Genomic DNA, 26,516 nt, shown 5'->3' with positions numbered 1-26,516 from the left:
AAAAAGGAGTGTGATTATCAGCTGTGATAACCGAATTGTTAAACTGTTGTGTTTCAAGCTACATTGACGTTGCCTGTGTCCGTGCACATCCATATCGCAGCGCATCTGTTCATTACTCAAAATAAGCTCATGTTTTCCGATATCCACTCCTTGATATAACCCTTGTCCCAAATTTGCTCTCAATATAAATAACAACAAATTATATACCGTCGGTAGAGGCCGCGTGGCCTAAAGGATAAGGTGTCTGACTTCGATTGTAACTGTGATCTTATCAGAAGATTGCAGGTTCGAGTCCGTCAGCTATTGCGCTTCGTGAAATTTTATATTCTTTGTTTTGATGCTGCCTCAAAACCAACCATCTCGGACAGTCACTCACCTGAAGTCAAGGAAGGCTGTGTGCTTTAAGAAGCTAATGGCACATTTCCATCAATGTCGATCTGGTTGCACGGGCAAAACAAGCGGTGAAGTAGACTTTCGTGCACTTTATTTCTGTTCGAATGCAAAAAGTAGGGGATGGATGTCTGACTTTGCAGTAAATAGGAGACAAGGTGACTGATAGGTTGATGCAATGGACTGCTGATCAGGTATGCCCCCAGCTTCGTCGTTATTGTGTTAAACATTTTCCCCTAGTTTTTTTATTCAATCACATTTATCCTCATTGCCAAATTCACCTTTTACTGAAAAGGATGCAGCTCGTTGGTGAAGTAATGTCACAAAAAATAATCACTTCATCAAAGGGAAAACATTAGCAGGACGATGGAGAGGGGGACTCATGAGATCGGTCTCTGAGAGTCAGCACAGGCACGATGGGCCGAATAGCAAACTAACGTCAGAAACTGAGAGCTACGTTCCTCAGTGTCGGCGGCTCGTTGGTCTAGGGGTATGATTCTCGCTTTGTGATTATAATAATTGAAATGCGAGAGGTCGCGGGTTCAAATCCCGGACGAGCCCTGCCAACCTTTAGTCAAAAAACGACTTCTCAGCCGGTCGACATGTGAGAAAACTGACATGTTTCAAATTAAAACGTGTGATTGCACTCCGTTGTTCACACAGAGTCCAAAAATCCTGGAGATTCCCAGGAGCAAAGTGAAACTCACCGAACTGAGTAAAGTTCATGTCTCTCAGATGCACTCGGCTCTGCGTCTCATTGGACAACATAAACCGCGGTATGATTCCGGCAAATACTTGATCAGTGTATTTTCCTTTCTGCACGCATGAGCTCACCTCCACAGGGATAAGCATACATTCAACGTCAATCTCAAATTCAACGTGAAACAGACTCTGCCCTGAATATGATTGCGTCCTGTTTCTCTCGCGCTGAAAAGATGTGAGAAGCTGGCTTTGGATTTAGTCCCTTGTCTGCCGAATTTAAACCGTGCAGGAAATCAATCCGGGGTGGCCAAGCTGCCTGGTCTGAATAAAAGGCGTTCAAACCCTACATTCCAGGCATGTTATAGTGTTCTGGCCTCAACATTCGGTTCAACGTATCGGATCATAAGCACCGCTCCCATTGTCTGCTAATGGGTCTGCTGTTCACACTAACACCTCCTCTGGTCCATCCTTCGTTACTTTATTGCCCGCTTACCACCCACTTTGCCTTTTCGCATTGTGCCATTTATTATTCAATCAATCCTACGCTCCACTGTATCACAGGCATTCCCTTTTGTCCTTCCTCGCTGCCTATTTTTTTCCAGGCGCTATTTTCGTGGAAAAATCTGTAAACTTTACATTTTTCTTAAAATATCGGAATGATCATCTGACGGAACGTGAGCCCGGGAAATTCATCCACAGAATGTTCACTGCCTGCTGAGTTTTACAGAATGATTTGTTTTTGTTCAGTGTCTTTCTGTATCCCTTTTAAGGTGATGTGCTGGTCTGCCCGGGGTCATTCTCTGTCTCTCCAAAATGGTGTGCTATCAGTATCGGATCATTATCTATCTGTTTAAAAGGAATGTGCTGTCTGCCCCGGATGTCAAATTTCAAATTTCAAAAACTGCCTTTGGAGGGTGCAGAATTCTTAGTTTGTTGGTGTGTTTGTGTAAGTGAGAGAGTGCGTGGAAACATTCTGCGCGATCTTACTGTGCATTTCATATCATGGGAAGAAAAATGCATTACATGCAACTTGAAGCCACACTGATTTGATTCAACACGCATTCGGGGATTGCCTGACAGGAGAAGAATCTGCTGTGGGATTTTGCTATTCCACATGTGAAAGAAGGCAAATTATATAAGTTAGAAACATAGCGATTTTAGCGAGAGCTTGCGGATGGGCTGTGTGACATGATGAGCTCTTCCCCCTTATTTTCAAATACAAATCAAATCAAGACAAGACAAGACATGACTGACTGACTGACTTTGTTTATATAAATATATGTATCAATATTTATATATGCATATATTTACATACATTCCCTACTTTTTAACTTTCACAATAAATGTGCTTTTCTGGTCTGCCCGAATTGGCTCTATTACATTTGACCTCTTTCACAGCACACGCAGCTTCTGTCTGATCCTGCAAAAAAGCACTCGCGACTTTAAAAGATGGCCTTTGTTGCCCACATCTTCCCTTGTGGCTTGTCTTACACCATGGGCTTACTCTGTTTGGGTATTTACTGACTGCACACCCGGAGTTCCAGTGGATTTCATGCAGTCGCACAGACTTCGTTCAATCAAAAATATATAGATTAAACAACAATTATTTATTTATTTCAATCAAATCCAATTCAATTTTTTGCAATAAAATTGTAAATTTATTTATTTTCTTATGATGATAAATATATATATGCTTTAAATTGTCTTTTTGTCTGGGTTGGTTTTACTTCCCTCCCTCTTTCCTGCTTGTCTATCACCTGTGGCTTCAACAACCGTCCCAGTCCCGCGTGCTCATGAGAACCGCGCTCATTCACGCACAACACAATTGCATTCAGGAATGAAAGAAATTCCATTTTATTCTTCTGAAAGGGAACTGCTGTCCGTGAAGGGCAATTCTACAGCTGTGTAAGAGGGATGTGCTTCCTGTCCAGGATCATTCGATGTCTGTTTCAACGGGATGGTTGTCTGTTCCGGTTCATCAATTGCCCCTTTAAAACGTATTTTCTCATTATCCAGATCATCCTGTACATGTAAAAAGGAGTGTGATTATCAGCTGTGATAACCGAATTGTTAAACTGTTGTGTTTCAAGCTACATTGACGTTGCCTGTGTCCGTGCACATCCATATCGCAGCGCATCTGTTCATTACTCAAAATAAGCTCATGTTTTCCGACATCCACTCCTTGATATAACCCTTGTCCCAAATTTGCTCTCAATATAAAAAACAACAAATTATAGACCGACGGTGGAGGCCGCGTGCCCTAAAGGATAAGGTGTCTGACTTCGATTGCAACTGTGATCTTATCAGAAGATTGCAGGTTCGAGTCCGTCAGCTATCGCGCTTCGTGAAATTTTATATTCTTTGTTTTGATGCTGCCTCAAAACCAACCATCTCGGACAGTCACTCACCTGAAGTCAAGGAAGCCTGTGTGCTTTAAGAAGCTAATGGCACATTTCCATCACTGTCGATCTGGTTGCTAGGGCAAAACAAACGGTGAAGTAGACTTTCGTGCACTTTATTTCTGTTCGAATGCAAAAAGTAGGGGATGGATGTCTGACTTTGCAGTAAATAGGAGTCAAGGTGACTGATAGGTTGATGCAATGGACTGCTGATCCAGTATGCTCCCAGCTTCGTCGTTATTGTGTTAAACATTTTCCCCTAGTTTTTTTATTCAATCACATTTATCCTCATTGCCAAATTCACCTTTTACTGAAAAGGATGCAGCTCGTTGGTGAAGTAATGTCACAAAAAATAATCACTTCATAAAAGGTAAAACATTAGCAGGACGATGGAGAGGGGGACTCATGAGATCGGTCTCTGAGAGTTAGCACAGGCACGATGGGCCGAATAGCAAACTAACGTCAGAAACTGAGAGCTACGTTCCTCACTATCGGCGGCTCGTTGGTCTAGGGGTATGATTCTCGCTTTGGGATTATAATAATTGAAATGCGAGAGGTCCCGGGTTCAAATCCCGGACGAACCCTGCCAACTTTTAGTCAAAAAACGACTTCTCAGCTGGTCGACATGTGAGAAAACTGACATGTTTCAAATTAAAACGTGTGATTGCACTCCGTTGTTCACACAGCGTCCAAAAATCCTGGAGATTCCCAGGAGCAAAGTGAAACTCACCGAACTGAGTAAAGTTCATGTCTCTCAGATGCACTCGGCTCTGCGTCTCATTGGACAACATAAACCGCGGTTTGATTCCGGCAAATACTTGATCAGGGTATTTTCCTTTCTGCACGCATGAGCTCACCTCCACAGGGATAAGCATACATTCAACGTCAATCTCAAATTCAACGTGAAACAGACTCTGCCCTGAATATGATTGCGTCCTGTTTCTCTCGCGCTGAAAAGATGTGAGAAGCTGGCTTTGGATTTAGTCCCTTGTCTGCCGAATTTAAACCGTGCAGGAAATCAATCCGGGGCGGCCAAGCTGCCTGGTCTGAATAAAAGGCGTTCAAACCCTACATTCCAGGCATGTTATAGTGTTCTGGCCTCAACATTCGGTTCAACGTATCGGATCATAAGCACCGCTCCCATTGTCTGCTAATGGGTCTGCTGTTCACACTAACACCTCCTCTGGTCCATCCTTTCTTACTTTATTGCCCGCTTACCACCCACTTTGCCTTTTCGTATTGTGCCATTTATTATTCAATCAATCCTACGCTCCACTGTATCACAGGCATTCCCTTTTGTCCTTCCTCGCTGCCTATTTTTTTCCAGGCGCTATTTTCGTGGAAAAATCTGTAAACTTTACATTTTTCTTAAAATATCGGAATGATCATCTGACTGAACGTGAGCCCGGGAAATTCATCCACAGAATGTTCACGGCCTGCTGAGTTTTACAGAATGATTTGTTTTTGTTCAGTGTCTTTCTGTATCCCTTTTAAGGTGATGTGCTGGTCTGCCCGGGGTCATTCTCTGTCTCTCCAAAATGGTGTGCTATCAGTATCGGATCATTATCTATCTGTTTAAAAGGAATGTGCTGTCTGTCCCGGATGTCAAATTTCAAATTTCAAAAACTGCCTTTGGAGGGTGCAGAATTCTTAGTTTGTTGGTGTGTTTGTGTAAGTGAGAGAGTGCGTGGAAACATTCTGCGCGATCTTACTGTGCATTTCATATCATGGGAAGAAAAATGCATTACATGCAACTTGAAGCCACACTGATTTGATTCAACACGCATTCGGGGATTGCCTGACAGGAGAAGAATCTGCTGTGGGATTTTGCTATTCCACATGTGAAAGAAGGCAAATTATATAAGTTAGAAACATAGCGATTTTAGCGAGAGCTTGCGGATGGGCTGTGTGACATGATGAGCTCTTCCCCCTTATTTTCAAATACAAATCAAATCAAGACAAGACAAGACATGACTGACTGACTGACTTTGTTTATATAAATATATGTATCAATATTTATATATGCATATATTTACATACATTCCCTACTTTTTAACTTTCACAATAAATGTGCTTTTCTGTTCTGCCTGCATTGGCTCTATTACATTTGACCTCTTTCACAGCACACGCAGCTTCTGTCTGATCCTGCAGAAAAGCACTCGCGACTTTAAAAGATGGCCTTTGTTGCCCACATCTTCCCTTGTGGCTTGTCTTACACCATGGGCTTACTCTGTTTGGGTATTTACTGACTGCACACCCTGAGTTCCAGTGGATTTCATGCAGTCGCACAGACTTCGTTAAATCAAAAATATATAGATTAAACAACAATTATTTATTTATTTCAATCAAATCAAATTCAATTTTTTGCAATAAAATTGTAAATTTATTTATTTTCTTATTATGATAAATATATATATGTTTTCAATTGTCTTTTTGTCTGGGTTGGTTTTATTTCCCTCCCTCTTTCCTGCTTGTCTATCACATGTGGCTTCAACAACCGTCCCAGTCCCGCGTGCTCATGAGAACCGCGCTCATTCACGCACAACACAATTGCATTCAGGAATGAAAGAAATTCCACTTTATTCTTCTGAAAGGGAACTGCTGTCCGTGAAGGGTAATTCTACAGCTGTGTAAGAGGGATGTGCTTCGTGTCCAGGATCATTCGATGTCTGTTTCAACGGGATGGTTGTCAGTTCCGGTTCATCAATTGCCCCTTTAAAACGTATTTTCTCATTATCCAGATCATCCTGTACATGTAAAAAGGAGTGTGATTATCAGCTGTGATAACCGAATTGTTAAACTGTTGTGTTTCAAGCTACATTGACGTTGCCTGTGTCCGTGCACATCCATATCGCAGCGCATCTGTTCATTACTCAAAATAAGCTCATGTTTTCCGACATCCACTCCTTGATATAACCCTTGTCCCAAATTTGCTCTCAATATAAAAAACAACAAATTATAGACCGACGGTAGAGGCCGCGTGGCCTAAAGGATAAGGTGTCTGACTTCGATTGCAACTGTGATCTTATCAGAAGATTGCAGGTTCGAGTCCGTCAGCTATCGCGCTTCGTGAAATTTTATATTCTTTGTTTTGATGCTGCCTCAAAACCAACCATCTCGGACAGTCACTCACCTGAAGTCAAGGAAGCCTGTGTGCTTTAAGAAGCTAATGGCACATTTCCATCACTGTCGATCTGGTTGCTAGGGCAAAACAAACGGTGAAGTAGACTTTCGTGCACTTTATTTCTGTTCGAATGCAAAAAGTAGGGGATGGATGTCTGACTTTGCAGTAAATAGGAGTCAAGGTGACTGATAGGTTGATGCAATGGACTGCTGATCCAGTATGCCCCCAGCTTCGTCGTTATTGTGTTAAACATTTTCCCCTAGTTTTTTTATTCAATCACATTTATCCTCATTGCCAAATTCACCTTTTACTGAAAAGGATGCAGCTCGTTGGTGAAGTAATGTCACAAAAAATCATCACTTCATAAAAGGTAAAACATTAGAAGGACGATGGAGAGGGGGACTCATGAGATCGGTCTCTGAGAGTTAGCACAGGCACGATGGGCCGAATAGCAAACTAACGTCAGAAACTGAGAGCTACGTTCCTCACTGTCGGCGGCTCGTTGGTCTAGGGGTATGATTCTCGCTTTGGGATTATAATAATTGGAATGCGAGAGGTCCCGGGTTCAAATCCCGGACGAGCCCTGCCAACTTTTAGTCAAAAAACGACTTCTCAGCTGGTCGACATGTGAGAAAACTGACATGTTTCAAATTAAAACGTGTGATTGCACTCCGTTGTTCACACAGCGTCCAAAAATCCTGGAGATTCCCAGGAGCAAAGTGAAACTCACCGAACTGAGTAAAGTTCATGTCTCTCAGATGCACTCGGCTCTGCGTCTCATTGGACAACATAAACCGCGGTTTGATTCCGGCAAATACTTGATCAGGGTATTTTCCTTTCTGCACGCATGAGCTCACCTCCACAGGGATAAGCATACATTCAACGTCAATCTCAAATTCAACGTGAAACAGACTCTGCCCTGAATATGATTGCGTCCTGTTTCTCTCGCGCTGAAAAGATGTGAGAAGCTGGCTTTGGATTTAGTCCCTTGTCTGCCGAATTTAAACCGTGCAGGAAATCAATCCGGGGTGGCCAAGCTGCCTGGTCTGAATAAAAGGCGTTCAAACCCTACATTCCAGGCATGTTATAGTGTTCTGGCCTCAACATTCGGTTCAACGTATCGGATCATAAGCACCGCTCCCATTGTCTGCTAATGGGTCTGCTGTTCACACTAACACCTCCTCTGGTCCATCCTTTCTTACTTTATTGCCCGCTTACCACCCACTTTGCCTTTTCGCATTGTGCCAATTATTATTCAATCAATCCTACGCTCCACTGTATCACAGGCATTCCCTTTTGTCCTTCCTCGCTGCCTATTTTTTTCCAGGCGCTATTTTCGTGGAAAAATCTGTAAACTTTACATTTTCCTTAAAATATCGGAATGATCATCTGACTGAACGTGAGCCCTGGAAATTCATCCACAGAATGTTCACGGCCTGCTGAGTTTTACAGAATGATTTGTTTTTGTTCAGTGTCTTTCTGTATCCCTTTTAAGGTGATGTGCTGGTCTGCCCGGCGTCATTCTCTGTCTCTCCAAAATGGTGTGCTATCAGTATCGGATCATTATCTATCTGTTTAAAAGGAATGTGCTGTCTGTCCCGGATGTCAAATTTCAAATTTCAAAAACTGCCTTTGGAGGGTGCAGAATTCTTAGTTTGTTGGTGTGTTTGTGTAAGTGAGAGAGTGTGTGGAAACATTCTGCACGATCTTACTGTGCATTTCATATCATGGGAGGAAAAATGCATTACATGCAACTTGAAGCCACACTGATTTGATTCAACACGCATTCGGGGACTGCCTGACAGGAGAAGAATCTGCTGTGGGATTTTGCTATTCCACATGTGAAAGAAGGCAAATTATATAAGTTAGAAACATAGCGATTTTAGCGAGAGCTTGCGGATGGGCTGTGTGACATGATGAGCTCTTCCCCTTATTTTCAAATACAAATCAAATCAAGACAAGACAAGACATGACTGACTGACTGACTTTGTTTATATAAATATATGTATCAATATTTATATATGCATATATTTACATACATTCCCTACTTTTTAACTTTCACAATAAATGTGCTTTTCTGTTCTGCCTGCATTGGCTCTATTACATTTGACCTCTTTCACAGCACACGCAGCTTCTGTCTGATCCTGCAAAAAAGCACTCGCGACTTTAAAAGATGGCCTTTGTTGCCCACATCTTCCCTTGTGGCTTGTCTTACACCATGGGCTTACTCTGTTTGGGTATTTACTGACTGCACACCCTGAGTTCCAGTGGATTTCATGCAGTCGCACAGACTTCGTTCAATCAAAAATATATAGATTAAACAACAATTATTTATTTATTTCAATCAAATCAAATTAAATTTTTTGCAATAAAATTGTAAATTTATTTATTTTCTTATTATGATAAATATGTATATGTTTTAAATTGTCTTTTTGTCTGGGTTGGTTTTACTTCCCTCCCTCTTTCCTGCTTGTCTATCACCTGTGGCTTCAACAACCGTCCCAGCCCCGCGTGCTCATGAGAACCGCGCTCATTCACGCACAACACAATTGCATTCAGGAATGAAAGAAATTCCACTTTATTCTTCTGAAAGGGAACTGCTGTCCGTGAAGGGCAATTCTACAGCTGTGTAAGAGGGATGTGCTTCCTGTCCAGGATCATTCGATGTCTGTTTCAACGGGATGGTTGTCAGTTCCGGTTCATCAATTGCCCCTTTAAAACGTATTTTCTCATTATCCAGATCATCCTGTACATGTAAAAAGGAGTGTGATTATCAGCTGTGATAACCGAATTGTTAAACTGTTGTGTTTCAAGCTACATTGACGTTGCCTGTGTCCGTGCACATCCATATCGCAGCGCATCGGTTCATTACTCAAAATAAGCTCATGTTTTCCGACATCCACTCCTTGATATAACCCTTGTCCCAAATTTGCTCTCAATATAAAAAACAACAAATTATAGACCGACGGTAGAGGCCGCGTGGCCTAAAGGATAAGGTGTCTGACTTCGATTGCAACTGTGATCTTATCAGACGATTGCAGGTTCGAGTCCGTCAGCTATCGCGCTTCGTGAAATTTTATATTCTTTGTTTTGATGCTGCCTCAAAACCAACCATCTCGGACAGTCACTCACCTGAAGTCAAGGAAGCCTGTGTGCTTTAAGAAGCTAATGGCACATTTCCATCACTGTCGATCTGGTTGCTAGGGCAAAACAAACGGTGAAGTAGATTTTCGTGCACTTTATTTCTGTTCGAATGCAAAAAGTAGGGGATGGATGTCTGACTTTGCAGTAAATAGGAGTCAAGGTGACTGATAGGTTGATGCAATGGACTGCTGATCCAGTGTGCCCCCAGCTTCGTCGTTATTGTGTTAAACATTTTCCCCTAGTTTTTTAATTCAATCACATTTATCCTCATTGCCAAATTCACCTTTTACTGAAAAGGATGCAGCTCGTTGGTGAAGTAATGTCACAAAAAATAATCACTTCATAAAAGGTAAAACATTAGCAGGACGATGGAGAGGGGGACTCATGAGATCGGTCTCTGAGAGTTAGCACAGGCACGATGGGCCGAATAGCAAACTAACGTCAGAAACTGAGAGCTACGTTCCTCACTGTCGGCGGCTCGTTGGTCTAGGGGTATGATTCTCGCTTTGGGATTATAATAATTGAAATGCGAGAGGTCCCGGGTTCAAATCCCGGATGAGCCCTGCCAACTTTTAGTCAAAAAACGACTTCTCAGCTGGTCGACATGTGAGAAAACTGACATGTTTCAAATTAAAACGTGTGATTGCACTCTGTTGTTCACACAGCGTCCAAAAATCCTGGAGATTCCCAGGAGCAAAGTGAAACTCACCGAACTGAGTAAAGTTCATGTCTCTCAGATGCACTCGGCTCTGCGTCTCATTGGACAACATAAACCGCGGTTTGATTCCGGCAAATACTTGATCAGGGTATTTTCCTTTCTGCACGCATGAGCTCACCTCCACAGGGATAAGAATACATTCAACGTCAATCTCAAATTCAACGTGAAACAGACTCTGCCCTGAATATGATTGCGTCCTGTTTCTCTCGCGCTGAAAAGATGTGAGAAGCTGGCTTTGGATTTAGTCCCTTGTCTGCCGAATTTAAACCGTGCAGGAAATCAATCCGGGGTGGCCAAGCTGCCTGGTCTGAATAAAAGGCGTTCAAACCCTACATTCCAGGCATGTTATAGTGTTCTGGCCTCAACATTCGGTTCAACGTATCAGATCATAAGCACCGCTCCCATTGTCTGCTAATGGGTCTGCTGTTCACACTAACACCTCCTCTGGTCCATCCTTTCTTACTTTATTGCCCGCTTACCACCCACTTTGCCTTTTCGCATTGTGCCAATTATTATTCAATCAATCCTACGCTCCACTGTATCACAGGCATTCCCTTTTGTCCTTCCTCGCTGCCTATTTTTTTCCAGGCGCTATTTTCGTGGAAAAATCTGTAAACTTTACATTTTTCTTAAAATATCGGAATGATCATCTGACTGAACGTGAGCCCGGGAAATTCATCCACAGAATGTTCACGGCCTGCTGAGTTTTACAGAATGATTTGTTTTTGTTCAGTGTCTTTCTGTATCCCTTTTAAGGTGATGTGCTGGTCTGCCCGGCGTCATTCTCTGTCTCTCCAAAATGGTGTGCTATCAGTATCGGATCATTATCTATCTGTTTAAAAGGAATGTGCTGTCTGTCCCGGATGTCAAATTTCAAATTTCAAAAACTGCCTTTGGAGGGTGCAGAATTCTTAGTTTGTTGGTGTGTTTGTGTAAGTGAGAGAGTGCGTGGAAACATTCTGCGCGATCTTACTGTGCATTTCATATCATGGGAGGAAAAATGCATTACATGCAACTTGAAGCCACACTGATTTGATTCAACACGCATTCGGGGACTGCCTGACAGGAGAAGAATCTGCTGTGGGATTTTGCTATTCCACATGTGAAAGAAGGCAAATTATATAAGTTAGAAACATAGCGATTTTAGCGAGAGCTTGCGGATGGGCTGTGTGACATGATGAGCTCTTCCCCCTTATTTTCAAATACAAATCAAATCAAGACAAGACAAGACAAGACATGACTGACTGACTGACTTTGTTTATATAAATATATTTATCAATATTTATATATGCATATATTTACATACATTCCCTACTTTTTAACTTTCACAATAAATGTGCTTTTCTGTTCTGCCTGCATTGGCTCTATTACATTTGACCTCTTTCACAGCACACGCAGCTTCTGTCTGATCCTGCAAAAAAGCACTCGCGACTTTAAAAGATGGCCTTTGTTGCCCACATCTTCCCTTGTGGCTTGTCTTACACCATGGGCTTACTCTGTTTGGGTATTTACTGACTGCACACCCTGAGTTCCAGTGGATTTCATGCAGTCGCACAGACTTCGTTCAATCAAAAATATATAGATTAAACAACAATTATTTATTTATTTCAATCAAATCAAATTCAATTTTTTGCAATAAAATTGTAAATTTATTTATTTTATTATGATGATAAATATATATATGTTTTTAATTGTCTTTTTGTCTGGGTTGGTTTTACTTCCCTCCCTCTTTCCTGCTTGTCTATCACCTGTGGCTTCAACAACCGTCCCAGTCCCGCGTGCTCATGAGAACCGCGCTCATTCACCCACAACACAATTGCATTCAGGAATGAAAGAAATTCCACTTTATTCTTCTGAAAGGGAACTGCTGTCCGTGAAGGGCAATTCTACAGCTGTGTAAGAGGGATGTGCTTCCTGTCCAGGATCATTCGATGTCTGTTTCAACGGGATGGTTGTCAGTTCCGGTTCATCAATTGCCCCTTTAAAACGTATTTTCTCATTATCCAGTTCATCCTGTACATGTAAAAAGGAGTGTGATTATCAGCTGTGATAACCGAATTGTTAAACTGTTGTGTTTCAAGCTACATTGACGTTGCCTGTGTCCGTGCACATCCATATCGCAGCGCATCTGTTCATTACTCAAAATAAGCTCATGTTTTCCGACATCCACTCCTTGATATAACCCTTGTCCCAAATTTGCTCTCAATATAAAAAACAACAAATTATAGACCGACGGTAGAGACCGCGTGGCCTAAAGGATAAGGTGTCTGACTTCGATTGTAACTGTGATCTTATCAGAAGATTGCAGGTTCGAGTCCGTCAGCTATCGCGCTTCGTGAAATTTTATATTCTTTGTTTTGATGCTGCCTCAAAACCAACCATCTCGGACAGTCACTCACCTGAAGTCAAGGAAGGCTGTGTGCTTCAAGAAGCTAATGGCACATTTCCATCAATGTCGATCTGGTTGCACGGGCAAAACAAGCGGTGAGGTAGACTTTCGTGCACTTTATTTCTGTTCGAATGCAAAAAGTAGGGGATGGATGTCTGACTTTGCAGTAAATAGGAGACAAGGTGACTGATAGGTTGATGCAATGGACTGCTGATCCAGTATGCCCCCAGCTTCGTCGTTATTGTGTTGAACATTTTCCCCTAGTTTTTTATTCAATCACATTTATCCTCATTGCCAAATTCACCTTTTACTGAAAAGGATGCAGCTCGTTGGTGAAGTAATGTCACAAAAAATAATCACTTCATAAAAGGTAAAACATCAGCAGGACGATGGAGAGGGGGACTCATGAGATCGGTCTCTGAGAGTCAGCACAGGCACGATGGGCCGAATAGCAAACTAACGTCAGAAACTGAGAGCTACGTTCCTTACTGTCGGCGGCTCGTTGGTCTAGGGGTATGATTCTCGCTTTGGGATTATAATAATTGAAATGCGAGAGGTCCCGGGTTCAAATCGCGGACAAGCCCTGCCAACTTTTAGTCAAAAAACGACTTCTCAGCCGGTCGACATGTGAGATAACTGACATGTTTCAAATTAAAACGTGTGATTGCACTCCGTTGTTCACACAGCGTCCAAAAATCCTGGAGATTCCCAGGAGCAAAGTGAAACTCACCAAACTGAGTAAAGTTCATGTCTCTCAGATGCACTCGGCTCTGCGTCTCATTGGACAACATAAACCGCGGTTTGATTCCGGCAAATACTTGATCAGGGTATTTTCCTTTCTGCACGCATGAGCTCACCTCCACAGGGATAAGCATACATTCAACGTCAATCTCAAATTCAACGTGAAACAGACTCTGCCCTGAATATGATTGCGTCCTGTTTCTCTCGCGCTGAAAAGATGTGAGAAGCTGGCTTTGGATTTAGTCCCTTGTCTGCCGAATTTAAACCGTGCAGGAAATCAATCCGGGGTGGCCAAGCTGCCTGGTCTGAATAAAAGGCGTTCAAACCCTACATTCCAGGCATGTTATAGTGTTCTGGCCTCAACATTCGGTTCAACGTATCGGATCATAAGCACCGCTCCCATTGTCTGCTAATGGGTCTGCTGTTCACACTAACACCTCCTCTGGTCCATCCTTTCTTACTTTATTGCCCGCTTACCACCCACTTTGCCTTTTCGCATTGTGCCAATTATTATTCAATCAATCCTACGCTCCACTGTATCACAGGCATTCCCTTTTGTCCTTCCTCGCTGCCTATTTTTTTCCAGGCGCTATTTTCGTGGAAAAATCTGTAAACTTTACATTTTCCTTAAAATATCGGAATGATCATCTGACTGAACGTGAGCCCTGGAAATTCATCCACAGAATGTTCACGGCCTGCTGAGTTTTACAGAATGATTTGTTTTTGTTCAGTGTCTTTCTGTATCCCTTTTAAGGTGATGTGCTGGTCTGCCCGGCGTCATTCTCTGTCTCTCCAAAATGGTGTGCTATCAGTATCGGATCATTATCTATCTGTTTAAAAGGAATGTGCTGTCTGTCCCGGATGTCAAATTTCAAATTTCAAAAACTGCCTTTGGAGGGTGCAGAATTCTTAGTTTGTTGGTGTGTTTGTGTAAGTGAGAGAGTGCGTGGAAACATTCTGCGCGATCTTACTGTGCATTTCATATCATGGGAGGAAAAATGCATTACATGCAACTTGAAGCCACACTGATTTGATTCAACACGCATTCGGGGACTGCCTGACAGGAGAAGAATCTGCTGTGGGATTTTGCTATTCCACATGTGAAAGAAGGCAAATTATATAAGTTAGAAACATAGCGATTTTAGCGAGAGCTTGCGGATGGGCTGTGTGACATGATGAGCTCTTCCCCCTTATTTTCAAATACAAATCAAATCAAGACAAGACAAGACATGACTGACTGACTGACTTTGTTTATATAAATATATGTATCAATATTTATATATGCATATATTTACATACATTCCCTACTTTTTAACTTTCACAATAAATGTGCTTTTCTGTTCTGCCTGCATTGGCTCTATTACATTTGACCTCTTTCACAGCACACGCAGCTTCTGTCTGATCCTGCAAAAAAGCACTCGCGACTTTAAAAGATGGCCTTTGTTGCCCACATCTTCCCTTGTGGCTTGTCTTACACCATGGGCTTACTCTGTTTGGGTATTTACTGACTGCACACCCTGAGTTCCAGTGGATTTCATGCAGTCGCACAGACTTCGTTCAATCAAAAATATATAGATTAAACAACAATTATTTATTTATTTCAATCAAATCAAATTAAATTTTTTGCAATAAAATTGTAAATTTATTTATTTTATTATGATGATAAATATATATATGTTTTAAATTGTCTTTTTGTCTGGGTTGGTTTTATTTCCCTCCCTCTTTCCTGCTTGTCTATCACCTGTGGCTTCAACAACCGTCCCAGTCCCGCGTGCTCATGAGAACCGCGCTCATTCACGCACAACACAATTGCATTCAGGAATGAAAGAAATTCCACTTTATTCTTCTGAAAGGGAACTGCTGTCCGTGAAGGGCAATTCTACAGCTGTGTAAGAGGGATGTGCTTCCTGTCCAGGATCATTCGATCTCTGTTTCAACGGGATGGTTGTCAGTTCCGGTTCATCAATTGCCCCTTTAAAACGTATTTTCTCATTATCCAGATCATCCTGTACATGTAAAAAGGAGTGTGATTATCAGCTGTGATAACCGAATTGTTAAACTGTTGTGTTTCAAGCTACATTGACGTTGCCTGTGTCCGTGCACATCCATATCGCAGCGCATCGGTTCATTACTCAAAATAAGCTCATGTTTTCCGACATCCACTACTTGATATAACCCTTGTCCTAAATTTGCTCTCAATATAAAAAACAACAAATTATAGACCGACGGTAGAGGACGCGTGGCCTAAAGGATAAGGTGTCTGACTTCGATTTTAACTGTGATCTTATCAGAAGATTGCAGTTTCGAGTCCGGCAGCGGTCAGCTATCGCGCTTCGTGAAATTTTATTCTTTGTTTTGATGCTGCCTCAAAACCAACCATCTCGGACAGTCACTCACCTGAAGTCAAGGAAGGCTGTGTGCTTCAAGAAGCTAATGGCACATTTTCATCACTGTCGATCTGGTTGCACGGGCAAAACAAGTGGTGAAGTAGACTTTCGTGCACATTATTTCTGTTTGAATGCAAAAAGTAGGGGATGGATGTCTGACTTTGCAGTAAATAGGAGACAAGGTGACTGATAGGTTGATGCAATGGACTGCTGATCCAGTATGCCCCCAGCTTCGTCGTTAATGTGTTAAACATTTTCCCCTAGTTTTTTTATTCAATCACATTTATCCTCATTGCCAAATTCACCTTTTACTGAAAAGGATGCAGCTCGTTGGTGAAGTAATGTCACAAAAAATAATCACTTCATCAAAGGGAAAACATTAGCAGGACGATGGAGAGGGGGACTCATGAAATCGGTCACTGAGAGTCAGCACAGGCACGATGGGCCGAACAGCAAACTAACGTCAGAAACTGAGAGCTACGTTCCTCGCTGTCGGCGGCTCGTTGGTCTAGGGGTATGATTCTCGCTTTGGGATTATAATAGTTGAAAAGCGAGAGGTCCCGAGTTCAAATCCCGGACGAGCCCTGCCAACTTTTTGTCAAAAAACGACTTCTCAGCCGGTCGACATGTGAGAAAACTGACATGTTTCAAATTAAAACGTGTGAATGCACTCCGTTGTTCACACAGCGTCCAAAAATCCTGGAGATTCCCAGGAGCAAAGTGAAACTCACCGAACTGAGTAAAGTTCATGTCTCTCAGATGCACTCGGCTCTGCGTCTCATTGGACAACATAAACCGCGGTTTGATTCCGGCAAATACTTGATCAGGGTATTTTCCTTTCTGCACGCATGAGCTCACCTCCACAGGGATAAGCATACATTCAACGTCAATCTCAAATTCAACGTGAAACAGACTCTGCCCTGAATATGATTGCGTCCTGTTTCTCTCGCGCTGATAAGATGTGAGAAGCTGGCTTTGGATTTAGTCCCTTGTCTGCCGAATTTAAACCGTGCAGGAAATCAATCCGGGGTGGCCAAGCTGCCTGGTCTGAATAAAAGGCGTTCAAACCCTACATTCCAGGCATGTTATAGTGTTCTGGCCTCAACATTCGGTTCAACGTATCGGATCATAAGCACCGCTCCCATTGTCTGCTAATGGGTCTGCTGTTCACACTAACACCTCCTCTGGTCCATCCTTTCTTACTTTATTGCCCGCTTACCACCCACTTTGCCTTTTCGCATTGTGCCATTTATTATTCAATCAATCCTACGCTCCACTGTATCACAGGCATTCCCTTTTGTCCTTCCTCGCTGCCTATTTTTTTCCAGGCGCTATTTTCGTGGAAAAATCTGTAAACTTTACATTTTTCTTAAAATATTGGAATGATCATCTGACTGAACGTGAGCCCGGGAAATTCATCCACAGAATGTTCACGGCCTGCTGAGTTTTACAGAATGATTTGTTTTTGTTCAGTGTCTTTCTGTATCCCTTTTAAGGTGATGTGCTGGTCTGCCCGGCGTCATTCTCTGTCTCTCCAAAATGGTGTGCTATCAGTATCGGATCATTATCTATCTGTATAAAAGGAATGTGCTGTCTGTCCCGGATGTCAAATTTCAAATTTCAAAAACTGCCTTTGGAGGGTGCAGAATTCTTAGTTTGTTGGTGTGTTTGTGTAAGTGAGAGAGTGCGTGGAAACATTCTGCGCGATCTTACTGTGCATTTCATATCATGGGAGGAAAAATGCATTACATGCAACTTGAAGCCACACTGATTTGATTCAACACGCATTCGGGGACTGCCTGACAGGAGAAGAATCTGCTGTGGGATTTTGCTATTCCACATGTGAAAGAAGGCAAATTATATAAGTTAGAAACATAGCGATTTTAGCGAGAGCTTGCGGATGGGCTGTGTGACATGATGAGCTCTTCCCCCTTATTTTCAAATACAAATCAAATCAAGACAAGACAAGACATGACTGACTGACTGACTTTGTTTATATAAATATATGTATCAATATTTATTTATGCATATATTTACATACATTCCCTACTTTTTAACTTTCACAATAAATGTGCTTTTCTGTTCTGCCTGCATTGGCTCTATTACATTTGACCTCTTTCACAGCACACGCAGCTTCTGTCTGATCCTGCAAAAAAGCACTCGCGACTTTAAAAGATGGCCTTTGTTGCCCACATCTTCCCTTGTGGCTTGTCTTACACCATGGGCTTACTCTGTTTGGGTATTTACTGACTGCACACCCGGAGTTCCAGTGGATTTCATGCAGTCGCACAGACTTCGTTCAATCAAAAATATATAGATTAAACAACAATTATTTATTTATTTCAATCAAATCAAATTCAATTTTTTGCAATAAAATTGTAAATTTATTTATTTTCTTATTATGATAAATATGTATATGTTTTAAATTGTCTTTTTGTCTGGGTTGGTTTTACTTCCCTCCCTCTTTCCTGCTTGTCTATCACCTGTGGCTTCAACAACCGTCCCAGTCCCGCGTGCTCATGAGAACCGCGCTCATTCACGCACAACACAATTGCATTCAGGAATGAAAGAAATTCCACTTTATTCTTCTGAAAGGGAACTGCTGTCCGTGAAGGGCAATTCTACAGCTGTGTAAGAGGGATGTGCTTCCTGTCCAGGATCATTCGATTTCTGTTTCAACGGGATGGTTGTCAGTTCCGGTTCTTCAATTGCCCCTTTAAAACGTATTTTCTCATTATCCAGATCATCCTGTACATGTAAAAAGGAGTGTGATTATCAGCTGTGATAACCGAATTGTTAAACTGTTGTGTTTCAAGCTACATTGACGTTGCCTGTGTCCGTGCACATCCATATCGCAGCGCATCTGTTCATTACTCAAAATAAGCTCATGTTTTCCGACATCCACTCCTTGATATAACCCTTGTCCCAAATTTGCTCTCAATATAAAAAACAACAAATTATAGACCGACGGTAGAGGCCGCGTGGCCTAAAGGATAAGGTGTCTGACTTCGATTGCAACTGTGATCTTATCAGAAGATTGCAGGTTCGAGTCCGTCAGCTATTGCGCTTCGTGAAATTTTATATTCTTTGTTTTGATGCTGCCTCAAAACCAACCATCTCGGACAGTCACTCACCTGAAGTCAAGGAAGCCTGTGTGCTTTAAGAAGCTAATGGCACATTTCCATCACTGTCGATCTGGTTGCTAGGGCAAAACAAACGGTGAAGTAGACTTTCGTGCACTTTATTTCTGTTCGAATGCAAAAAGTCGGGGATGAATGTCTGACTTTGCAGTAAATAGGAGTCAAGGTGACTGATAGGTTGATGCAATGGACTGCTGATCCAGTATGCCCCCAGCTTCGTCGTTATTGTGTTAAACATTTTCCCCTAGTTTTTTTATTCAATCACATTGCCAAATTCACCTTTTACTGAAAAGGATGAAGTAATGTCACAAAAAATAATCACTTCATAAAAGGTAAAACATTAGCAGGACGATGGAGAGGGGGACTCATGAGATCGGTCTCTGAGAGTTAGCACAGGCACGATGGGCCGAATAGCAAACTAACGTCAGAAACTGAGAGCTACGTTCCTCACTGTCGGCGGCTCGTTGGTCTAGGGGTATGATTCTCGCTTTGGGATTATAATAATTGAAATGCGAGAGGTCCCGGGTTCAAATCCCGGACGAGCCCTGCCAACTTTTAGTCAAAAAACGACTTCTCAGCTGGTCGACATGTGAGAAAACTGACATGTTTCAAATTAAAACGTGTGATTGCACTCCGTTGTTCACACAGCGTCCAAAAATCCTGGAGATTCCCAGGAGCAAAGTGAAACTCACCGAACTGAGTAAAGTTCATGTCTCTCAGATGCACTCGGCTCTGCGTCTCATTGGACAACATAAACCGCGGTTTGATTCCGGCAAATACTTGATCAGGGTATTTTCCTTTCTGCACGCATGAGCTCACCTCCACAGGGATAAGCATACATTCAACGTCAATCTCAAATTCAACGTGAAACAGACTCTGCCCTGAATATGATTGCGTCCTGTTTCTCTCGCGCTGAAAAGATGTGAGAAGCTGGCTTTGGATTTAGTCCCTTGTCTGCCGAATTTAAACCGTGCAGGAAATCAATCCGGGGTGGCCAAGCTGCCTGGTCTGAATAAAAGGCGTTCAAACCCTACATTCCAGGCATGTTATAGTGTTCTGGCCTCAACATTCGGTTCAACGTATCGGATCATAAGCACCGCTCCCATTGTCTGCTAATGGGTCTGCTGTTCACACTAACACCTCCTCTGGTCCATCCTTTCTTACTTTATTGCCCGCTTACCACCCACTTTGCCTTTTCGCATTGTGCCAATTATTATTCAATCAATCCTACGCTCCACTGTATCACAGGCATTCCCTTTTGTCCTTCCTCGCTGCCTATTTTTTTCCAGGCGCTATTTTCGTGGAAAAATCTGTAAACTTTACATTTTTCTTAAAATATCGGAATGATCATCTGACTGAACGTGAGCCCGGGAAATTCATCCACAGAATGTTCACGGCCTGCTGAGTTTTACAGAATGATTTGTTTTTGTTCAGTGTCTTTCTGTATCCCTTTTAAGGTGATGTGCTGGTCTGCCCGGCGTCATTCTCTGTCTCTCCAAAATGGTGTGCTATCAGTATCGGATCATTATCTATCTGTTTAAAAGGAATGTGCTGTCTGTCCCGGATGTCAAATTTCAAATTTCAAAAACTGCCTTTGGAGGGTGCAGAATTCTTAGTTTGTTGGTGTGTTTGTGTAAGTGAGAAAGTGCGTGGAAACATTCTGCGCGATCTTACTGTGCATTTCATATCATGGGAGGAAAAATGCATTACATGCAACTTGAAGCCACACTGATTTGATTCAACACGCATTCGGGGACTGCCTGACAGGAGAAGAATCTGCTGTGGGATTTTGCTATTCCACATGTGAAAGAAGGCAAATTATATAAGTTAGAAACATAGCGATTTTAGCGAGAGCTTGCGGATGGGCTGTGTGACATGATGAGAACTTCCTCCTTATTTTCAAATACAAATCAAATCAAGACAAGACAAGACATGACTGACTGACTGACTTTGTTTATATAAATATATGTATCAATATTTATATATGCATATATTTACATACATTCCCTACTTTTTAACTTTCACAATAAATGTGCTTTTCTGTTCTGCCTGCATTGGCTCTATTACATTTGACCTCTTTCACAGCACACGCAGCTTCTGTCTGATCCTGCAAAAAAGCACTCGCGACTTTAAAAGATGGCCTTTGTTGCCCACATCTTCCCTTGTGGCTTGTCTTACACCATGGGCTTACTCTGTTTGGGTATTTACTGACTGCACACCCTGAGTTCCAGTGGATTTCATGCAGTCGCACAGACTTCGTTCAATCAAAAATATATAGATTAAACAACAATTATTTATTTATTTCAATCAAATCAAATTCAATTTTTTGCAATAAAATTGTAAATTTATTTATTTTCTTATTATGATAAATATGTATATGTTTTAAATTGTCTTTTTGTCTAGGTTGGTTTTACTTCCCTCCCTCTTTCCTGCTTGTCTATCACCTGTGGCTTCAACAACCGTCCCAGTCCCGCGTGCTCATGAGAACCGCGCTCATTCACGCACAACACAATTGCATTCAGGAATGAAAGAAATTCCACTTTATTCTTCTGAAAGGGAACTGCTGTCCGTGAAGGGCAATTCTACAGCTGTGTAAGAGGGATGTGCTTCCTGTCCAGGATCATTCGATTTCTGTTTCAACGGGATGGTTGTCAGTTCCGGTTCATCAATTGCCCCTTTAAAACGTATTTTCTCATTATCCAGATCATCCTGTACATGTAAAAAGGAGTGTGATTATCAGCTGTGATAACCGAATTGTTAAACTGTTGTGTTTCAAGCTACATTGACGTTGCCTGTGTCCGTGCACATCCATATCGCAGCGCATCTGTTCATTACTCAAAATAAGCTCATGTTTTCCGACATCCACTCCTTGATATAACCCTTGTCCCAAATTTGCTCTCAATATAAAAAACAACAAATTATAGACCGACGGTGGAGGCCGCGTGGCCTGAAGGATAAGGTGTCTGACTTCGATTGTAACTGTGATCTTATCAGAAGATTGCAGGTTCGAGTCCGTCAGCTATCGCGCTTCGTGAAATTTTATATTCTTTGTTTTGATGCTGCCTCAAAACCAACCATCTCGGACAGTCACTCACCTGAAGTCAAGGAAGCCTGTGTGCTTTAAGAAGCTAATGGCACATTTCCATCACTGTCGATCTGCTGCGAGGGCAAAACAAACGGTGAAGTAGACTTTCGTGCTCTTTATTTCTGTTCGAATGCAAAAAGTAGGGGATGGATGTCTGACTTTGCAGTAAATAGGAGTCAAGGTGACTGATATGTTGATGCAATGGACTGCTGATCCAGTATGCCCCCAGCTTCGTCGTTATTGTGTTAAACATTTTCCCCTAGTTTTTTTATTCAATCACATTTATCCTCATTGCCAAATTCACCTTTTACTGAAAAGGATGCAGCTCGTTGGTGAAGTAATGTCACAAAAAATAATCACTTCATAAAAGGTAAAACATTAGCAGGACGATGGAGAGGGGGACTCATGAGATCGGTCTCTGAGAGTTAGCACAGGCACGATGGGCCGAATAGCAAACTAACGTCAGAAACTGAGAGCTACGTTCCTCACTGTCGGCGGCTCGTTGGTCTAGGGGTATGATTCTCGCTTTGGGATTATAATAATTAAAATGCGAGAGGTCCTGGGTTCAAATCCCGGACGAGCCCTGCCAACTTTTAGTCAAAAAACGACTTCTCAGCTGGTCGACATGTGAGAAAACTGACATGTTTCAAATTAAAACGTGTGATTGCACTCCGTTGTTCACACAGCGTCCAAAAATCCTGGAGATTCCCAGGAGCAAAGTGAAACTCACCGAACTGAGTAAAGTTCATGTCTCTCAGATGCACTCGGCTCTGCGTCTCATTGGACAACATAAACCGCGGTTTGATTCCGGCAAATACTTGATCAGGGTATTTTCCTTTCTGCACGCATGAGCTCACCTCCACAGGGATAAGCATACATTCAACGTCAATCACAAATTCAACGTGAAACAGACTCTGCCCTGAATATGATTGCGTCCTGTTTCTCTCGCGCTGAAAAGATGTGAGAAGCTGGCTTTGGATTTAGTCCCTTGTCTGCCGAATTTAAACCGTGCAGGAAATCAATCCGGGGTGGCCAAGCTGCCTGGTCTGAATAAAAGGCGTTCAAACCCTACATTCCAGGCATGTTATAGTGTTCTGGCCTCAACATTCGGTTCAACGTATCGGATCATAAGCACCGCTCCCATTGTCTGCTAATGGGTCTGCTGTTCACACTAACACCTCCTCTGGTCCATCCTTTTTTACTTTATTGCCCGCTTACCACCCACTTTGCCTTTTCGCATTGTGCCAATTATTATTCAATCAATCCTACGCTCCACTGTATCACAGGCATTCCCTTTTGTCCTTCCTCGCTGCCTATTTTTTTCCAGGCGCTATTTTCGTGGAAAAATCTGTAAACTTTACATTTTTCTTAAAATATCGGAATGATCATCTGACTGAACGTGAGCCCGGGAAATTCATCCACAGAATGTTCACGGCCTGCTGAGTTTTACAGAATGATTTGTTTTTGTTCAGTGTCTTTCTGTATCCCTTTTAAGGTGATGTGCTGGTCTGCCCGGCGTCATTCTCTGTCTCTCCAAAATGGTGTGCTATCAGTATCGGATCATTATCTATCTGTTTAAAAGGAATGTGCTGTCTGTCCCGGATGTCAAATTTCAAATTTCAAAAACTGCCTTTGGAGGGTGCAGAATTCTTAGTTTGTTGGTGTGTTTGTGTAAGTGAGAGAGTGCGTGGAAACATTCTGCGCGATCTTACTGTGCATTTCATATCATGGGAGGAAAAATGCATTACATGCAACTTGAAGCCACACTGATTTGATTCAACACGCATTCGGGGACTGCCTGACAGGAGAAGAATCTGCTGTGGGATTTTGCTATTCCACATGTGAAAGAAGGCAAATTATATAAGTTAGAAACATAGCGATTTTAGCGAGAGCTTGCGGATGGGCTGTGTGACATGATGAGCTCTTCCCCCTTATTTTCAAATACAAATCAAATCAAGACAAGACAAGACATGACTGACTGACTGACTTTGTTTATATAAATATATGTATCAATATTTATATATGCATATATTTACATACATTCCCTACTTTTTAACTTTCACAATAAATGTGCTTTTCTGTTCTGCCTGCATTGGCTCTATTACATTTGACCTCTTTCACAGCACACGCAGCTTCTGTCTGATCCTGCAAAAAAGCACTCGCGACTTTAAAAGATGGGCTTTGTTGCCCACATCTTCCCTTGTGGCTTGTCTTACACCATGGGCTTACTCTGTTTGGGTATTTACTGACTGCACACCCTGAGTTCCAGTGGATTTCATGCAGTCGCACAGACTTCGTTCAATCAAAAATATATAGATTAAACAACAATTATTTATTTATTTCAATCAAATCAAATTCAATTTTTTGCAATAAAATTGTAAATTTATTTATTTTCTTATTATGATAAATATATATATGTTTTAAATTGTCTTTTTGTCTGGGTTGGTTTTATTTCCCTCCCTCTTTCCTGCTTGTCTATCACATGTGGCTTCAACAACCGTCCCAGTCCCGCGTGCTCATGAGAACCGCGCTCATTCACGCACAACACAATTGCATTCAGGAATGAAAGAAATTCCACTTTATTCTTCTGAAAGGGAACTGCTGTCCGTGAAGGGCAATTCTACAGCTGTGTAAGAGGGATGTGCTTCGTGTCCAGGATCATTCGATGTCTGTTTCAACGGGATGGTTGTCAGTTCCGGTTCATCAATTGCCCCTTTAAAACGTATTTTCTCATTATCCAGATCATCCTGTACATGTAAAAAGGAGTGTGATTATCAGCTGTGATAACCGAATTGTTAAACTGTTGTGTTTCAAGCTACATTGACGTTGCCTGTGTCCGTGCACATCCATATCGCAGCGCATCTGTTCATTACTCAAAATAAGCTCATGTTTTCCGACATCCACTCCTTGATATAACCCTTGTCCCAAATTTGCTCTCAATATAAAAAACAACAAATTATAGACCGACGGTAGAGGCCGCGTGGCCTAAAGGATAAGGTGTCTGACTTCGATTGCAACTGTGATCTTATCAGAAGATTGCAGGTTCGAGTCTGTCAGCTATCGCGCTTCGTGAAATTTTATATTCTTTGTTTTGATGCTGCCACAAAACCAACCATCTCGGACAGTCACTCACCTGAAGTCAAGGAAGCCTGTGTGCTTTAAGAAGCTAATGGCACATTTCCATCACTGTCGATCTGGTTGCTAGGGCAAAACAAACGGTGAAGTAGACTTTCGTGCACTTTATTTCTGTTCGAATGCAAAAAGTAGGGGATGGATGTCTGACTTTGCAGTAAATAGGAGTCAAGGTGACTGATAGGTTGATGCAATGGACTGCTGATCCAGTATGCCCCCAGCTTCGTCGTTATTGTGTTAAACATTTTCCCCTAGTTTTTTTATTCAATCACATTTATCCTCATTGCCAAATTCACCTTTTACTGAAAAGGATGCAGCTCGTTGGTGAAGTAATGTCACAAAAAATAATCACTTCATAAAAGGTAAAACATTAGCAGGACGATGGAGAGGGGGACTCATGAGATCGGTCTCTGAGAGTTAGCACAGGCACGATGGGCCGAATAGCAAACTAACGTCAGAAACTGAGAGCTACGTTCCTCACTGTCGGCGGCTCGTTGGTCTAGGGGTATGATTCTCGCTTTGGGATTATAATAATTGAAATGCGAGAGGTCCCGGGTTCAAATCCCGGACGAGCCCTGCCAACCTTTGGTCAAAAAACGACTTCTCAGCTGGTCGACATGTGAGAAAACTGACATGTTTCAAATTAAAACGTGTGATTGCACTCCGTTGTTCACACAGCGTCCAAAAATCCTGGAGATTCCCAGGAGCAAAGTGAAACTCACCGAACTGAGTGAAGTTCATGTCTCTCAGATGCACTCGGCTCTGCGTCTCATTGGACAACATAAACCGCGGTTTGATTCCGGCAAATACTTGATCAGGGTATTTTCCTTTCTGCACGCATGAGCTCACCTCCACAGGGATAAGCATACATTCAACGTCAATCTCAAATTCAACGTGAAACAGACTCTGCCCTGAATATGATTGCGTCCTGTTTCTCTCGCGCTGAAAAGATGTGAGTAGCTGGCTTTGGATTTAGTCCCTTGTCTGCCGAATTTAAACCGTGCAGGAAATCAATCCGGGGTGGCCAAGCTGCCTGGTCTGAATAAAAGGCGTTCAAACCCTACATTCCAGTCATGTTATAGTGTTCTGGCCTCAACATTCGGTTCAACGTATCGGATCATAAGCACCGCTCCCATTGTCTGCTAATGGGTCTGCTGTTCACACT

The 26,516-nt window shown here is 42.2% G+C and overlaps 7 non-coding genes across 7 annotated transcripts; all 7 read left to right on the top strand.

Annotated features, from left to right (window-relative positions):
* The first annotated feature begins 3,987 nt into the window (after positions 1 to 3,987).
* Positions 3,988 to 4,075, top strand: trnap-ugg (transfer RNA proline (anticodon UGG)). The gene is given in 2 exon segments: positions 3,988 to 4,023; positions 4,040 to 4,075. It is a non-coding gene; the product is annotated as a tRNA-Pro (tRNA).
* Positions 4,076 to 7,111: 3,036 nt separating this feature from the next.
* Positions 7,112 to 7,199, top strand: trnap-ugg (transfer RNA proline (anticodon UGG)). The gene is given in 2 exon segments: positions 7,112 to 7,147; positions 7,164 to 7,199. It is a non-coding gene; the product is annotated as a tRNA-Pro (tRNA).
* Positions 7,200 to 10,234: 3,035 nt separating this feature from the next.
* trnap-ugg (transfer RNA proline (anticodon UGG)) lies at positions 10,235 to 10,322 on the top strand. The gene is given in 2 exon segments: positions 10,235 to 10,270; positions 10,287 to 10,322. It is a non-coding gene; the product is annotated as a tRNA-Pro (tRNA).
* Positions 10,323 to 16,491: 6,169 nt separating this feature from the next.
* trnap-ugg (transfer RNA proline (anticodon UGG)) lies at positions 16,492 to 16,579 on the top strand. Its single transcript is given in 2 exon segments — positions 16,492 to 16,527; positions 16,544 to 16,579. It is a non-coding gene; the product is annotated as a tRNA-Pro (tRNA).
* Positions 16,580 to 19,592: 3,013 nt separating this feature from the next.
* Positions 19,593 to 19,680, top strand: trnap-ugg (transfer RNA proline (anticodon UGG)). Its single transcript is given in 2 exon segments — positions 19,593 to 19,628; positions 19,645 to 19,680. It is a non-coding gene; the product is annotated as a tRNA-Pro (tRNA).
* A 3,035-nt stretch (positions 19,681 to 22,715) lies between these two features.
* trnap-ugg (transfer RNA proline (anticodon UGG)) lies at positions 22,716 to 22,803 on the top strand. Its single transcript is given in 2 exon segments — positions 22,716 to 22,751; positions 22,768 to 22,803. It is a non-coding gene; the product is annotated as a tRNA-Pro (tRNA).
* Positions 22,804 to 25,839: 3,036 nt separating this feature from the next.
* Positions 25,840 to 25,927, top strand: trnap-ugg (transfer RNA proline (anticodon UGG)). The gene is given in 2 exon segments: positions 25,840 to 25,875; positions 25,892 to 25,927. It is a non-coding gene; the product is annotated as a tRNA-Pro (tRNA).
* The last annotated feature ends 589 nt before the right edge of the window (positions 25,928 to 26,516 follow it).

This window comes from Pristiophorus japonicus, unplaced genomic scaffold (genome assembly GCF_044704955.1).
Source record: "Pristiophorus japonicus isolate sPriJap1 unplaced genomic scaffold, sPriJap1.hap1 HAP1_SCAFFOLD_113, whole genome shotgun sequence".
Taxonomy (NCBI): Eukaryota; Metazoa; Chordata; class Chondrichthyes; family Pristiophoridae; genus Pristiophorus; species Pristiophorus japonicus.
The sequence above is the reverse complement of the archived record's forward strand: the minus strand, read 5'-3'. Positions and strand labels throughout refer to the sequence as shown.